The sequence below is a fragment of the Rhododendron vialii genome, chromosome 2a (genome assembly GCF_030253575.1).
Source record: "Rhododendron vialii isolate Sample 1 chromosome 2a, ASM3025357v1".
In the NCBI taxonomy this organism is placed as follows: domain Eukaryota; kingdom Viridiplantae; phylum Streptophyta; class Magnoliopsida; order Ericales; family Ericaceae; genus Rhododendron; species Rhododendron vialii.
Window position 1 is genome coordinate 22,839,388 of NC_080558.1, and position 12,506 is coordinate 22,851,893.

Genomic DNA, 12,506 nt, shown 5'->3' on the forward strand with positions numbered 1-12,506 from the left:
AAAAACAAAAACAAAAACAAAAAACATGTTTGGTAATAATTTTTGGTAAACAGCAAAAAATGAAAACACAAAACATGTTTGGTAGTATCATTTTGATTTTGTTTTTGTATTTTTCAAATTGAATGGAATTAGAGGAAACCAAAGAAATTTTTTTTTTTTTAACTCGAACCACCCGCTTCCGCACTCGTTATATTTTGTTTAACATAAACTTTTTTGAAATTGACTCATCTCAAAAATAAGCTTAAGCTTGAATATCTTTTTAAAGCTCGATAAGTTTTCAATCAAAGCTTGAACAACTAATTGTCTCCTTCATTAAAGGTAATTTGATAATTTCACGAAACAAACTAATTTTAAACGGAACAAGGTCTACGCTGCAGTAATTGCAATCTGTGTATGTCTTCCACGTTTTAAACTAAGCATTTTTCCAGTCATGCCTTCAGAGATTCAACTTCCATTCATAGCTTGTAAAGGCTTATCCACAATTAACTTCTGGAGATTAACGACTTCTTCCTGCTTTCAATCGAAAAAACTCAAACCCAAATTCTCGTGATCGTTCCCGAAATCACAAAATTCACCTGATGCAATTATTCTATCCCCTCTGAAAAACTTCAATTAATGGCGGAATTCTCAGTGTCACCATTTTCTATCTCACTGTTGCGGCTCTTCAGTTTCTCCGTAACAGTAGGGCCTGTCCAAAGTATTTGGGTGCTCAAGACCTATTCTAAGAATGGTGCTCTAAACACTTGACAATTTTTACGGAAAAAAACAAACAAAGAGTCACAATACGAGAAAACCTGTTAGAAATAACATAATTTGATTATGTTTTATGACAAAATTGATTTCTTAAAATGCACGGTTAAAATCCTCTTATAAGATCTCTATTGAAAGGGTAAAAGTCTTAATAAATGTTCACCCATAAGAAGAAAGAAATCCTTGTTTGTGTGTGGCCAAAATAATATATGTGTACAACTCGTGTACAAATTCTTTTTGGAAGAAAAGTCTCCTGACCCCATTTTTTTTATCTTGCTCATAATAAAAGAACTCCTTTTAAAATCAGTTTTTGGCCTATGTGCATACATGTAATCAAAACCCATTTGGCCCAAAAGTAAAAACTTGCACAGTGGACATCTTTAATAAATATGGTGGACCAGTTTCTTCATTTTAGTTTGAAGAGTTTTCTTCCATTGTTGACTTGAGAGCTTGGGAGTTAATCCTCGACGTTGAAAAATCTCAACATTTCTCTACTGCATTCAAAGAAAGACAATATCTCTGCATGTGTAGATTTTATGGCTCAACGATCACTAGCAATGAATGAAGATCAAAATCAGCAGAATTGAGATTTGCATCTCAACGGACAAATTTCAACGGTCAAAATATTCAAGCTATATAATGGAAGAGGTTCATTAGTTGCGAGATACAGCACCTCCAAGCTACAACAGAGAAAATACACAGAGTATTACAAGAGCAATTTTCACCCTCTCCTACACTTCATTTTTCATACAATTACTTTGAGAGATTTGCAAGCAAATTGTTATATATACTCTTTGAGGAGGAGTGTTGTAATTGTGAGCTACAAATTCTATTACCTTTTGAGAGATGTGTTTGAGAAATCAAACATTGGTTTTGTAATTCCAAAAACAGGGGTTTTGTTTTTGGAAGGGTTTTTTGAGGATTTTGTACTTTAAATCCTTGCGGTTGTCTAGCTCCTTTGGAAAGCTAGGAGCGTTGGTAATTGTAAGCACCCGCAAGGCTTACTGGTGTAATTCTATTTTTTAGTGGAACCTTCAAGTGATTGCCTTGGAGAGAAGTGGAGTAGGCTGGACTGTGGACAAATTCAGACCGAACCACTATAAATTGGTTTTGTGCTTCTTAACTCTCTCTATATATTTGCTAATTGGTTATTTGTCTTTGTAGTTTTTAATTGGTAATTTTTAATTAGCAACCCTATTCACCCCCCTCTAGGTTGCTGTCTGGGTAACAAAACCAAAACTATTGTGTTATAAATCCCATTGACTAATACACAACAAAAACAAATTAAAAGGTTGGGTCACTACAAAAACATAAAAATACGTATCTACATACAGTAGGTAGTTTCAAAAGCCAACAACAATCACAAAGATCTCAAAACAAGTAATCTAATTTTTAATTAGTACATAATATTTTGTTATTTGTAAAACTATGTATTTATTCTAAGAGATTGGGCCTTCTTTTGTGTTACCACGATTTGGGTCCTTTTTCATTAGGAAAAATGACGGTCAGGACGTGTTTTGATAATTAATACCCGCCAAGGACATACTGAGACATACTGAGAATATTTGTTAATGCTGAAAATGTTCTTAGCGGATATTAATTATCAAACACGTCCTTGGCCGTCATTTTTCCTTTTCATTACCACTGGTTCACACACATAAATGACGCCCAATGACATGTTTTGATAATTAATACCCACCAAATATATTTTTAGCATTAACAAATGTTCTCAGCATGTCTTTGGCATGTATTAATTATCAAAACACGTCCTGGACCGTCATTTTCCCTTAACAGAATCACAAATGAGCCTTTTTTCATGTTCCATATTGGGCCGTCTTCTTTTTCTTCCTTCTATTGGGCTAAAAAAGACTTCTGCTTAAACCCAAAAAGGAAAATTAGTAGAGTGTCCTTAAAATTTAATATTTTTGGAATGCCCAAGGCCCAGGCCTCTTAGGGTTGGGGTTGGGCTAGCCCTGCGTTGTAGCCTCCGTCGACATCGAAGTCCACAAAGGAGAGAGAGAGAGAGAGAGAGAGAGAGAGGGATGGGGTGGCTAGTGAGTCATGGGGAGTGACGCAAATACGGGAGACGATTGACGATCGAGCTTGATACGAAAATGTAACGCCCCGAATTTTGGGAACGTTAAATAAACAATTTTATTGAATATCTAAATAGAGTATGACTCATTATTACATCATAACCTTCATAAGAGTACTTTCATTACAAAAGGGAGGGAAACTAGGGTTCCTAACTACAGCTCCGCCTGCTCCTCCATCCTAGCCAGCTCTTCAGTTCCAAAGGCCTCCAAGGTGTACAGCTCACCTTGATCATCTACATTATACCAACGTCGCCACCAGTATAATATGTCAAGGTCACCAAAGGTAACACCATGAGCTACGAGAGCTCAATAGAATAATCCATACCCACTAACCCTTTAACTTACACACATTAGATCATAATCTTAATGATTTCCACAAAGTACATGCATATCTAACAAAAACAGTTAACAATGACACATCCACATTCACTAATCAACTATCGTTGGTGTCCATGATTTTTGAGTTTCTCCTACACAACATTTTGTAGACCGTGTCACTGGTTTCACCTTTCATTTACCAAATTAATACTTCCAAAATCGTTTTAACACACCCAACCTCGGCTCCGTCGGTCCGGTCTCCTGAGTATCCTCGCAATGGTTCCGCCGCACCGGATTCCCATTGGCACATAAAATCTGCACTGGCTACTCTCCGCGGATAACCAAGCCATATTACCACTGAGGCTACCACGTCCGGCCCCATTGGCAATCTTCACAATGGGCTACCAAGTCCGGCCACATTGCGAGTTTTCATTCACACAACGGGCTACCAAGTCCGGCCACGTTGCGGTTTCCACAAATCCACATAATGGGCTACCAAGTTTGGCCACATTACAGGTTTTCTTACACACAATGGGCTACCACGTCCGGCCACATTGCAATTTCAAAACATACCTTGCCACTAACACACCCTAGGTGTCATGTTTCTACTTTCTCGATTTTGGTATCACGTTGCAGGCATAGACTTCACGGTAGGACTTTTCACGTACGTACACATATATCATTCATTGTAATCTTGAAACTAAACTAGTAAGATCGTCAAACTCTATGTTATTGATACCATGTCATTCTTCCTAACTCCACATAGTCATATTCAAACACATAGTTCACAACATAAAGCATAGCGCCACATGTACGGATTCCTTTGAAGTGGAGACCACTTATGTTTTATCATGCAACAAACAAACAATCACACATACATGCTCATAACCATCCTAAGATCAAAATACGAATACTTTCATGCATTTCGATATACAAACATACAAGATACGTAGAGTAAGTAAGTAGAGGTATTCTACCGTTCTTCTTGGCAGTAGGTACGGCTACGAAAAAAGTAAGTACGTCGGACAGAGTAACTTCCTACGGTGAGTTTCCGGTAGCTTCGAAAGAGAAAAGTTTCTCTCGAAACTAGTTCTTGACCAAACTACTTAAACTTTTTGGATCGAAAAGGTGGTCGAGTGGTGGCCTAAGATGAGTTTCTTGAAGAACTCAAGAAGAACCTCAAGAACACTAAGAACAAGGCAAGAATACAAGACTTTCTAGAGAGAGAAGTTGAAGAATGGAAGGTATGAGTTGAATGGTGAGAATGGGGTGCTATTTATAGCAAAATGATCTTGGCTATTACCCAAGGAATAAAAAATTTCCTATCAATTATTGTCCAATAGGTAAAAGGGCAATTATGAAAGCTATGACTTTGAAAGACTAGATTTTGTACTTGGGTTAGATTTTTAGGAAGATTTGATGGAAGAAGAAGTGATGGTTCAAAGATTGGGTTGTAAGGATGTAAGAAAATCATGTCAATGTACTCTCCAAATCTCTCTCATATCTCTCCATCTCTCACTAGTACAAGGTACCTATATATTTAACTATGCATATATAAGTATATTTAAGTATTATGTGATCTAGTCTAGGAAAGAGTAAGGCTTTCAAGTGTCAATCTAGAGAAGATATGATCAAGATTCCTAGAAATATAATAAGCTAAGAAGTACATATATCTCTATATAACCATATATGTGTACTTAGAGAATCTAGAACAATAACTTTATATGGTACATATACCTATATATAAACATATATGTGTACCTAAAAATCTTAGGACAATATCTTTGGAGGTCAATGGCAAGTCTAGGTTTTCTATTATCCATGGGGTAAAAATTCCCCTCATATTTATTATCAAATGGGAAAAGGTTAGGAGTATGGTCTAGGATTCCTTAGAAATATAATAATGGCTATGAGGTACATATATCTATATATAAATATATAGGCATACGTAGCAAATCTAGGAAAAATAACGTATAAGGTACATGTACCTATATATAAGGTTATTTGTGTACCTAGGAAATCTAGTAAAATATCTTATAAGGTACATATATCTATATATAACAATATATGTATACTTGAAAAATCTAGGAAATTGACTTTGGTGAAAAATCTAGATTTAGGGCTACAAGTCTAGGTTTGTCAAAGGGATAAAAGTTTCCCTAACATTTATTATCTAATGGGTAGGAGATAAAGGTGATAAGTATGGCTTAGGAATGACTAGACAAGTGAATATATATATATATATATATATATATATATATATGTATATGTATATGTATATGTATATAATACTATTTTTGTCCAAGGGTTCAATTAGGGTTTGGAGGGGTTCACAAGGCTCAAAGATGGTCAAAAAGGTCCCTCTAGGGTTAGGAGATTGTAACTAGGTGAATTGGTAGTTTGGTTCTTCCAACTAGTCGGTTTAAACTAATCCTATTTGTCAAGTAGGATTTCTAGCCAAGAAATATAATTTTAAAGATTTTATTTTACTCCTTAGAAAAATATACAAGTGCTTCTATAAGCATACTTGTCTTTAGAAAATGACTAGTTTGTTTGGTGCGAACAAATATAATTTTATAAATCTCAAGTCTAATTATGACGGATTATTAGAAATAAAAAAGTAATTTTAAAAGCAAATCCAGGTAATAGAAATAAAATTCAAATTTTTAACAAAATTTTTATTTACTAAAAATCAGGGTCGTTACAAACTATCCCCCTTTAAAATAATTTCGTCCTCGAAATTGATGCGTGACTACGGATTAGACATAGTCACTACGCTCCAAAACGCTTTGCCATCACACGGCCACTGTCTGAGGCTCCGGTAAGTCATAGAAGTATCTTGGAGTACGACGACAGCGTTTCAGGCATCCATCACAATCCTTTGCATGTTTTGTTAATCAAATTAAGCCTCATCACCTGCTTAACAAAGCAGAGTTGAAGTTGCTTCAGCCGTCGAACAACTCGCCTCATTGTATACCTTTAATGAGGTTTCCATCGTAAATGCTAACGTCAAATGCAAAACTTCTACCAAATCATCATGTGGACTCATACCCTACAAACGTTCCTTAGCACGTCCCTGTCGAATCAGCGTACTTCCCCATTTCTAAAACTTGGAACCAATGGATCCACTTGAGCAGAATAACCTCATAATCGTAAGGCATAAGTACTCCATCTTCATTTCGGGGGGAAATCAGCAAAAAATCTCTACGATACTCTACAAACTCAGATATTATTAGCAAAGGCACTGAAAAAACCTTTGCAGTCATGGGAAAATAAGCCTTTAACAGCGTCGACTTTTGGCGGTAATTTCAGATGTATGGCTGCTTCCAATTCAGTACTACTTCAACCCTACTTTCGTTCACCTCGATTCCATCCTTGGATACCACGTGCCCCCAATAACTTAACCACTTCTAGCTAGAATTTCCATATTCTTGCCTTGGCATAAAGTTGGCTATCTCGGGGTATTTGAAGTACCATTCGAAGGTGTTATTCGTGCTCCTCTTAATTGATCAATAAGGTCATCGGTCCTTGGCAATGGATATCGGTTCTTGATGGTGACTTGATTTAGCTCCCTGTAGTCGATGCATAGTCGAAGCGTCCCTTCTTTCTTTTTCGCGAACAGTACAGGTGCTCCCCATGGTGACGTACTCGGCCTGATAAACCCTTTGTCCAACAGCTCTTGCAATTGGGTCTTGAGCTCCTTTAGCTCAGCTGGGGCCATTCGATAAGGCGCCATAGAGATTGGTGTCATTTCTCTATTGGAGTTCTATAGAGAAGTCTATCTCTCTTTGAGGTGGTAAGCTAGGAAGTTCTTCAGGAAAAACATCGGCATATTCGCTCACGATGTGTGGTAATCCCACTTCCATTCTGTCGGCTTCTTCCAATTGGAGGCTAGCTAGCCATCCAAATAGTTGATTCTGCCACCTTGATCTTTTCATCGTCGAACTCATCGTCTGTCTATCCCCCTTAAATTGGAAATGAGTCCCTTCAAGGGTATACGCGGTCACCATCTTTTGATGGCAGTCTATGACCGCTCGATGTGCTGATAGCCAGCCCATCCTTAGGATTACGTCGAAATCCGCCATGTTGATTACTCTAAGATCACAGTTTAGGCGCAGGTTGGCTACTCATAGTTCGCACCCTCTACACACTAGACTAATAGCTATACTCCCCCCAAACGGTGATGTTACTTTCATATACGTACTTAGGGGTTCTGTTTCTAGTGCTAGTGCAGCTACGCAGGAAGTAGAGATAAATGAATGCGATGCCCTAGAATCAAAACAAAGCTTGTACGCAGATACTATAATAGTAGCGTACCTTGGATCACAGCAGGATCCTGCTCTTGTTCCTTAGTTTGCAGCGCAAAGATACGTCCTCCAGTGCCTTGTTGGGTTCTAATGGGCTGCTTCCCCTTGTTTTGCTGCTGTGATGGGCCTCTAGGGTTTTATTTCACAAAACCTGCCTGTCCAAAGCTCCCATTACCCTCCTTCTGAGGTCATGGGCATTGGCCGCTATAGTGGCTCATAACCTGACAGTTGTAGCACCGAACTGTCATTAAGTCCTGACCACTTCTCTGTGGTTCGCCACGTCCTGGTGTAGTAGTCTTCCAGAGTTGGTCGCCTTGAAGCAGGTTAGAGGGTTTGGTGGGGTAGGGTCCATGGTTGTTGCTGGGTGATTAGGTTCGGATTGGTCCATCGATGCTGTTATTCGCCTTCCTCTACCGGGTTTTGAAGTCAGTCTCCTCACTCTCTAGCCGGAGAGCACACTTCACCACTTCGGCATAGGTGGTAAACGCTTGAGCTACCACTGCCTTCCGAGCTATCGTCAGTCCCCACTCGAACCTTCTTGCCTTCTTGTCTTCGGTAGGTATGGAGTTTAGAGCGTAACGGGACAGCTCTTCATATTTGGCTGCATACTGGGTGACGGTCAGTGTCCCCTGCTTCAGATTCAAGAACTCTTGTTCCTTGGCTAGGTGAAGAGGCATGGGAAAGTACTTGTCAAGAAACAGGGTTTCAAACTCGGCAAAGGTCATGGTGGCTATGGTATGGGTTGCTTCCATCAAGTCCCACCAATAGCGGGCTTCTCCCTTCAATTGGTATGTGGCCAAGGCCACACGGTCTCCGTCTTGGGAGATCCCTAAGGTTCTGAGGATCATTTTGACCTCATTTAGCCATGTCTCGGCCACAACGGGCTTGGTGTCTCCATGAAAGGTCGGGGGTCGGCGTTTGCAGAACTCGTTCATTGCTTGAGTTTGGGTCATGGGTCCGTCGTTGTGATTTTGGTTTTGGCGGTTGGCGTTCAAGGCGGTTATGAATGCTTGCATGATCTGGACTAGGTCGGGGTTTGCGTTTGAGGGTTCCCCGTTATCGTGTCCTACTCCGTTGCGTCGGTTCACCATCTACGAGTAGAATTTTTAGGGGGTTTTAGTTTACTTAAACAATTTTCTTTTTGCAAATGGTGTATAAGTAATTTATCAAGTAGTATGCAACAGTACTCTTTCAATAGGCAAGATTTTCATAAATAAGTAGAAAAATACAATCATAAGTATAGAGTTCCACTATAATGGCCAGTAAGGACAAGGATAAACATATACATGAATAGTGATCAAGAGACATATAAAAATAAGTAGTAATTGAAATAAGCATTTTATTATCAAACGGGAGAGTACAACTTAGGGAATTTTTAAACAGACAGCGGTGATCCTATTTTTTTTTTTTTTCAACATCCAACATCCCGAAGGATTACAATTGAGCCTAGGCCGCTCTAAGGTATGCCTAATTGGCGTCCTCGGCTTTTGGGGTCTCGTCCTCTTCAAGGTTCTCTTCACCTAACAGGTTTTCCTCCTCAGTCACCTCATTGGCGTCCTTATCACCTTCAACTTCTTTCTCCTTAACTCCAACCTCAAAGTTCTCCATTGGAGGTAAGGCACTAAAGAATCCATAGAAGGCATACAAGATTGGGAACATTTCAGGAAACCAAGGGTTCTCCTCCATGGGCATAGGGGTATTCTGCTGCACCCTTATGAGATCTCGTTTTTCTACGAGTACAGCAACAATGAAGTCGGGGTCTTCCACTAGTCGAGTTGTCATGGTTTCTATGGCGATTTTGAGTTGACGAGCTCCCGCCAACAAATCGACTAGGTGATCCAAGTGGTTCATCTACAAGGGAAGAGTTTTAAACCTCAATTAGTAACAGAGTTTCATTAACTCTAAAGAAAACTTTCGAGTTTCTAAGTCCCACATTCGATCTTTGATTTAAGTCATCATCCAATTATTCGGGAATTCCTAGCTCGGTGGTACTGCCAATTTCCTACACCTTGCTTCAATCCGGAGATTATTTTGTTAGAATTTCACCCAATTTGGGACGGTAAACTTAAACTCAATTTTCGTTTGTGCAACGGTCAAACTATCTTATGGTCTACCCATGGCCGAGGTTTTGAACCTAAAGCTCTGATACCAAGTTGTAACGCCCCGAATTTTGAGAACGTTAAATAAACAATTTTATTGAATATCTAAATAAAGCCTGACGCATTATTCCATCATAACCTCCGTAAGAGTACTTTCATTACAAAAGGGAGGAAAACTAGGGTTCCTAACTACAGCTCCGCCTGCTCCTCCATCCTAGCCAGCTCTTCAGCTCCAAAGGCCTCCAAGGTGTACAGCTCACCTTGATCATTTACCAAGTCTGACACATTATACCAGCGTCGCCACCAATATAATATGTCAGGGTCACCAAAGGTAACACCATGAGCTACGAGAGCTCAATAGAATAATCCATACCCACTAACCCTTTAACTTACACACATTAGATCATAATATTAACGATTTCCATGAAGTACATGCATATCTAACAAAAACAGTTAACAATGACATATCCACATTCACTAATCAACTATCGTTGGTGTCCATGATTTCTGAGTTTCTCTTACGCAACATTTCGTAGACCGTGTCACTGGTTTAACCTTTCATTTACCAAATCAATACTTCCAAAATCGTTTTAACACACCCAACCTCGGTTCCGCCATTTCGGTCTCCTAAGTATACTCACAATGGTTCCGCCGCACCGGATTTCCATTGGCACACAAAATCTGCATTGGCTCCTCTCCGCGGATAACCAAGCCATATTACCACTGAGGCTACCACATCCGGCCCCATTGGCAATTTTCACAATGGGCTACCAAGTCTGGCCACATTGTGGTTTCACAATCCACGCAATGGGCTACCAAGTCCAGCCACATTGCAAGTTTTCATTCACACAACGGGCTACTAAGTCCGGCCACGTTGCGGTTTCCGCAAATCCACACAATGGGCTACCAAGTCCGGCCACATTACAGGTTTTCTTACACACAATGGGCTACTACGTCCGGCCACATTGCGGTTTCAAAACATACCTTGCCATTAACACACCCTAGGTGTCATGTTTCTACTTTCTCGATTTTGGTGTCACGCTGCAGGCATAGACTTCGAGGTAGGAATTTTCACGTACGTACATATATATCATTCATTGTAATCTTGAAACTAAACTAGTAAGATCGTCAAACTCTATGTTATTGATACCATGTCATTCTTCCTAACTCCACGTAGTCATATTCAAACACATAGTTCACAACATAAAACATAGCGCCACATTTACGGATGCCTTTGGAGTGGAGACCACTTATGCTTTATCATGCGACAAACAAACAATCACACATACATGCTCATAATCATCCTAAGATCAAAATACGAATACTTCCATGCATTTTGATATACAAACAACATACAATATAGTTAGAGTAAGTAAGTAGAGGTATTCTACCATTCTTCTTGGCAGTAGGTACGGCTACGAAAAAAGTAAGTACGTCGGACGGAGTAACTTCCTACGGTGAGCTTCCGGTAGCTTCGAAAGAGAAAGGTTTCTCTCAAAACTAGTTCTTGATCAAACTACTTAAACTTTTTGGATCGAAAGGGTGGTCGAGTGGTGGTTTAGTGGTGGCCTAGGATGAGTTTCTTGAAGAACTCAAGAAGAACCTCAAGAACACTAAGAACAAAGTAAGAACAAGGCAAGAATACAAGACTTTATAGAGAGAGAAGTTGAAGAATGGAAGGTGTGAGTTGCATGGTGAGAATGAGGAGCTATTTATAGCAAAATTCTTGGCTATTACCCAAATAAAATTTTTTCTAGCAATTATTGTCCAATGGGTAATGGGGCAATTATGAAAGGTATGACTTTGAAAGACTAGATTTTATACTTGGATTAGATTTTTAGGAAGATTTGATGGAAGAAGAAGTGATGGTCCAAAGATTGAGTTGTAAGGATGTAAGAAAATCATGTCAATGTACTCTCCAAATCTCTCTCATATCTCTCCATCTCTCACTAGTACAAGGTACCTATATATTTAACTATGCATATATAAGTATATTTAAGTACTATGTGATCTAGTCTAGGAAAGAGTAAGGCTTTCAAGTGTCAATCTAGAGAAGTTATGATCAAGATTCCTAGAAATATAATAAGCTAAGAAGTACATATATCTATATATAACCATATATGTGTACTTAGAGAATCTAGAACAATAACTTTATATGGTACATATACCTATATATAAACATATTTGTGTACCTAAAAATCTTAGGACAATATCTTTGGAGGTCAATGGCAAGTCTATGTTTTCTATTATCCATGGGGTAAAAATTCTCCTAATATTTATTATCCAATGGGCAAAGGTTAGAAGTATAGTCTAGGATTCCTTAGAAATATAATAATGTCTATGAGGTACATATATCTATATTTAAATATATAGGTGTATTTAACAAATCTAGGAAAAATAACTTATAAGGTACATGTACCTATATATAAGGTTATTTGTGTACCTAGGAAATCTAGTAAAATACCTTATAAGGTACATATATCTATATATAACCATATATGTGTACGTGAAAAATCTAGGAAATTGACTTTGGTGAAAAATCTAAATTTATGGCTACAAGTCTAGGTTTGTCCAAGGGATAAAAGTTTTCCTAATATTTATTATCCAATGGGTAGGAGATAAATGTGATAAGTATGGCCTAGGAGATAAAAGTTTCCCATATATATATACACACACCTATGTATATGTATATGTATATAATACTATTTTGGTCCAAGGGTTCAATTAGGGTTTGGAGGGGTTCACAAGACTCAAAGATGGTAAAAAAGGTCCATCTAGGGTTAGGAGATTTGTAACTAGGTGAATTGGTAGTTTGGTTCTTCCAACTAGTCGGTTGAAAATTAATCCTACTTGTCAAGTAGGATTTCTAGCCGAGAAATATAATTTTAAAGATTTTATTTTACTCCTTAGGAAAATATACAAGTGCTTCTATAAGC